The sequence below is a fragment of the Halichoerus grypus genome, chromosome 10, assembly GCF_964656455.1.
Source record: "Halichoerus grypus chromosome 10, mHalGry1.hap1.1, whole genome shotgun sequence".
Lineage (NCBI taxonomy): Eukaryota > Metazoa > Chordata > Mammalia > Carnivora > Phocidae > Halichoerus > Halichoerus grypus.
The window spans coordinates 129,186,212-129,192,007 of NC_135721.1; the positions used below are offsets into that span (position 1 = coordinate 129,186,212).

Consider the following 5,796-nt stretch of genomic DNA (forward strand, 5'->3'; position numbering starts at 1 on the left):
CCTGCTGTCTCTCTCTCAAATGAATAAATAAAATCTTTAAAAAAAAGAAGAAGAATAAGAATTTTATGACACATGAGAATTACATCAATTCCAATCCTGGTGTCCATAAATTAAGTTGTTTTGGAGTCTGCGTGACCATCATTTGCTTTAGCATTGTCTGGCTACTTTCAAGCCCCAAGGCCGAGTTAGTGGTCTCCCCACGGAAACCCTAGTGTGACCCTCAAACCTGAAAACACTCTCCTCTGCCCCATTCCCGAAAAAGCTTTTGCTAATTCCTACTCTGGAGACGAAAGATCTTGGTAGATTTTTCTTTTTCTTTGCCTCAACTCCTTAGACTTTTCTTTTACTTTCTTTCATTTTTTAATTTTTATTTATTTATTTATTTTACAGATTTTATTTATTTATTTTGACAGAGAGAGACACAGCGAGAGAGGGAACACAAGCAGGGGGAGTGGGAGAGGGAGAAGCAGGCTTCCCGCGGAGCAGGGAGCCCGATGCGGGGCTCGATCCCAGGACCCTGGGATCATGACCTGAGCCGAAGGCAGACACATAACGACTGAGCCACCCAGGCGCCCCTCTTTCATTCTTTTAAAATCATAATTATCCTGGTAATTCGCAGGTATAGACTCAGACCAAATGAGCAAACGGACTTTCTTTGGGAAGCAGAGCGCAGGAGGGGATTAGCTGTCATGCAGGGGCTTTCATGTGAAAGATTCCTCTTAGATGAATTTAGGGAACAAAGACCCCGTGGTCAATGATTTCTGTGGGTATGGAAGTAAAAGACTGGCCGAGTCCTTTTGTCAGTTTTGAGCACAAATCATACAGTTACTGAATACCCCCGGCCGCAGTAGTGTTCTTTTAATGCTTAACTCCGTGACCTCACAAAAATAATTGCTGGGAAGCAAATTTACTTAGCCCTCTGCCTTTATTTGCTGACCAAGGGGCTCAGCCGATAGTCATATTGTTTATGGAAATGCGGGAGGGCGTAGGGTGTGGAGAGGAGAAAGAACACAATTTGGCCAGAGAAGATGGATGTATTGAAAGGATTCAAGGGATTTTGTCTTTGCTTTATAATTGGAGTCAGGATTTCCCTTCAAGTTACGCATTGCAGATGGGAAACCTCCCTGGGTCCCTCTGCCTGAAAGCCCTGTTAAGCCCTATTCTCACTGGGTTGGCATCTGGCTTTTTAAATCCTTGTCATTTTTATGATTATAATAATTATTACATCTAGCCTCGTGAATGGGCTTTTTCAAATGCTGAGAATGCCTTTAGTCAGAAAGAAAAGCAATTGATTCAAAATGATTAGTTTGCTTTGGGGGCAGTTGTGAATTTGGGTTTCTAAGTCTCTAACAATTTTCACCAGTGCCTGCCTCTCAATGGCCTTGGAATTCTACTTGCAGAAATGGAAGAATGCATGTTGGAAGAAAACCCCCAAATAACCTTATTTTGTTCCACACCCTAATTTGGGAAGACAGATGACTCTGACTACAGTGGGGATGGCCTCAGTGGGCAAGAAAGCGGGGAGATTTTCCAGCCTTTCTATTTGGAAAATCAAAACCCGCGTTGGCGGCAAGTGATAGAAAAAAAAAGAAATGACATTACCAAAAGCAAAAGTTAGCAACAAGACTTCACCAGGCCAGATCCCACTCCTTAAGCCCCTTCAATGCAATACTGAAAGTGGCTTCCTTAGAAAAATACTTAACCACCCAATCAGTCAAGCCATCTGATAACTGCTTATCTTCTCTAATGCGATTGAGATTCTGTTTGATGCCCCTTTGCATTCCAATCACAAAGCTCATCTTAGGTAAGCACCTTGAGGAGGGAAAAAAAATTCATGAGTCTTCAGCTTCTGCATTCATGGAATTTTCTTTTCACAATGGAAGGAAACATGTTAAGCTGGGTGGGGGTGGGGTGGGGGTGTGGAGGTGGTTGAAAATCTTTGAAAGGGAGGGGTGTGGTGTTCAGTTTACGTGTAGTGCACACGCCCTACATGTGTTTCAATAAAGGTGAAACACTTTATTCTGGCTAAATGGTTGAGAAACAACTAAAAAAAAAAACAGGCTATTTCATGATGTATGAAAATGACATGAAATTACACTTCAATATCCGTTAAGAAAACTGTACTGGAATGCAGGTTCCAGCCTCTGGAGCTAAAATAGTAAAGCAAAGGAAAGAAATCCTGTGAGGGAGGGGAAACATGGAAGATGAATTAGCTACTCTGTTCTCCATTTTTAACCCCCCAACTATGCAGGGAAAATAAAAAATTTGTGTAAGTGAAGATATGCAGAATTCGTGATAATCATAACTTGCTGTGTCCCCCGCACTCCCCCTCCCTTTTATAATCCTCTACAAAATGGGACAGAAGCAGACTGCCCCTCTCATTAAAAGTTAATAAATGGGAATAGCCTGGCATACAGTAGGTGCTCAAAAAATCTTAGCTGTTTTTTTCCTCTCTAATGCAATTTATTTTTTAAATTCAATTAATTAACATATAATGTATTATTGGTTTCAGAGGTAGAGGTCAGTGATTCATCAGTTGCATATAATACCCAGTTCTCATTACATCACATGCCCTCCTTAATGTCCATCACCCAGTTACCCATTCCCCGACCCTCCTTCCTTCCAGCGGCCCTCAGTTTGTTTCCTATGATTAAGAGTCTCTTACAGTTTGTCTCCCTCTTGGATTTCATCTTGTTTTATTTTTTCCTCTCTTCCCCTATGATCCTGTTTTGTTTCTTAAATTCCACATATGAATGAGATCATACAATAACTCTTTCTCTGATTGACTTATTTCGCTTAGCATAATACTCTCTAGTTCCATCCACGTCATTGCAAATGGCAAGATTTCTTTTTTTTTTTGATGACTGAGTAATATTCCATTGTGTATATATACCATATCTTCTTTATTCATTCATCGTTGATGGACATCTGGGCTCTTTCCATAGTTTGGCTATTGTGGACATTGCTGCTATAAACATTGGGGTACAGGTACCCCTTCGGGTCACTACATTTGTATCTTTGGGGTAAATACCCAGTAAAGCAATTGCTGGGTCATAGGGTTTAGCTGTTACTCTTATTAGATTATTGTTAATAGCAATTGTTCCTTCACTGGTTTGTCTCCCATTTTTGGGGAAGTATGAATTGATATAGCCTCATTTGAGTGAAATTGGCAGTATCCACCAAATTTCAAATCATTATGTACTTTGACCCAGCAATTCAATTCATAGGGACTCATCTAACAGATAAACGCCCAGTCTCTGTGTTAAACAGATTATTTTTGTTTGGGGTTCCATGCCATGTGCATGTCTTCTTCTTTTTTTTAAGATCCATTTTTTCATTTGAGAGAATGAGAGCACAAGCAGGAGGGGCAGAGGGAGAAGGAGAGAAACTCTCAAGTAGACTCTGCGCTGAGCGTGGAGCCTGATGTCAGGCTGGATCCCACAACCCTGGGATCATGACCTGAGCTGAAACCAAGAGTGGGACACTCAACTGACTCTGCCACCCAGGCACCCCTAACATGTATTATTCTTTCAATTCTGTGTTATTAAGGACTTACACATTTGGGAAATTGACCCCATTTTCATTTTGTAATGTCCCATTTTAACTCTGGTGATAATTTTTCACCTGAAGTCTACTTTGAAATTAGTATAGCCATTCCACTTTACTGTGCTTAGTATTTGCATGACTTAACTCTTTCAATTCTTTATTTCTAATCTGTGTCTTTATATTTGAAGTTGGTTTCTTGGCTCTTGCCTTTTTATGCATCTTGACAATCTCTGACTTTCTAATTGGAATATTTAGGTCATTTATACTTATAGTAATTTTTTATATGGTTGGAATTAAGTCTATCATCTTGCTCTTTGCTATTGTCTCATCTGTTCTTTTATTTTTTTCTTGCTTTCTTTTGGATTAATTGAATTATTTTTTATGATTCCATTTTATCTCCACTGTTGGATAAATGGCTATATCTTTTTATTTCTCATTTGTTGCTCGAGGGCTTATAACATGCATCTTTAACTTATCACAGCCTGCCATCAAATTGTATTATAATACTTCACATATCATATAGAACCTTGTCACAAAATGCTCCCAAAATACTTCTGTGCTATATCTGTCATAAATTTTACTATGACTTATGTTATAAACCCTGAAATGCTTTGTTATTTTTCTTTAAGCAAAAAAAAAAAAAACAAAAACAAAAAAACAAACAAAAAAACTCAATTGTAGAACAGTTTTAGGCTTACAGAAAAATTGTGAAGATTGTATTGAGGGTCCCCACACCCCACACTGTGTTTCCCTTACTATTAACCTCTTACATTCGCAAAGTACATTCATTTCAATTAATGAACCAGTATAGATTCGTTATTTTTAACTAACACACATACTTTCCTGATATTTCTTTAGTTTCCACCTAATGTCCTTTTTCTGTGTTAGGATCCCATCCAGGCCACCACATGACATTTAGTTATCCTAAGCTTAGGCTTCTCTTGGCTGGGACAGATTTGCAGACTGTCCCGTGTTTTTTTACCATAACAGTTTTGAGGATTATTAATCAGGTATTTTGTAGAAGGTCCTCAATTGGGATTTGTCTGATGTTACATATTTGTAGGAGGAAGACCACAGAGGTAAAGCCGGTCTCATTCCATCACATCAAGGGGATATCCTATCAACACGACTTATCACTGCTGATGTTAACTTTGATCCCCTGGCTCATGTTGTATTTGTTAAATTTCTCCACTATAAAAAAATTTCCCTCTCTTTCTACTCTGTACATCAATAGTTATTATTATTTCTAGAAACTTTATTTTCTGCCAACCTTATTTCCATTTTCTGTTTAAGCTTTTCTGGAAGAATAGCTTCAGACTGCTCAGAGGTCATTCCTGCCTATTTGGTGGCCTGAACAGTGGGAGCTGCAGGTCAGTCTTCAGTGGTGGGCTGAGCCCTGTAGTCCTCACCAAGGAACCACTGAACGGGCACAGAGGGCACGTGCATGCCCTCAGACCAGCCTGTGACCTTGGGTTGTGCAGCAGTGAACTCGGGAGCTGGAGCAGTCCATTCACATCCAAATTCCTCCTGGGTCACAGCCTTTCCAGCAGCGGCCTGCCTGTTCTTCCTTCTCAGTCTCTTCAGATCTCTGCAGAAGCGGAGATCAGACATGGCCTCCCATGGGTGTTCACAGAAGATGGTGCCACGAATGTGCAGGACTTCCTGGGCCAGCACCCACCACATCAGACCCACAGAATGAGCTTTCTCTCTGTTGCATGGGATGGCAATGTCCATACAACGTGGAGGAGCGTCTGTGTTATACAGAGCAATGATAGGAAGGTTAACAAGATAAGCTTCTGGGGGAGGCTGGAGGTCAGCCCTGCGATCAAGAAACACCAAAAGTCTTAGCTCCCAGAAGGCTGCCTGGGTCTGGTCAGCGAAGTTTCCGGGAGGGAGGCGGCCAGCAAGAGGCCTGTCTCCCATGGTAGCCGCATGCTCCATCACAGCTGACACACTGGCCCTTCCACGCAAGGCCACTTCTTTATTCAGCTCGTGGCCCATTAAACAGTGCCTCCTGCCACAGAGGAATGCTGGGCTGTGTCAGGCTTACGAAGAGAAGGTATAATGTGCACAAAGTCAGACTGTATTTTATTGGCCATTTAAGGGATTTTTTTGAGGGATATTTTTGGACTATATGCATTTTTTACTTTCCATACTGGCTTCAAAATCAAATCTCCACTTCATATGCAACTTTGTAAATTGTACTGCTATAATTTATGGATATTAAAATAACCCAAAGGCACAGAACAT

The 5,796-nt window shown here is 40.7% G+C and overlaps 1 pseudogene; it reads right to left on the reverse strand.

Annotated features, from left to right (window-relative positions):
- Positions 1–4,917: 4,917 nt before the first annotated feature.
- On the reverse strand, positions 4,918–5,487 carry LOC118518142 (small ribosomal subunit protein uS2B pseudogene; annotated as a pseudogene).
- Between the last annotated feature and the right edge of the window lie 309 nt (positions 5,488–5,796).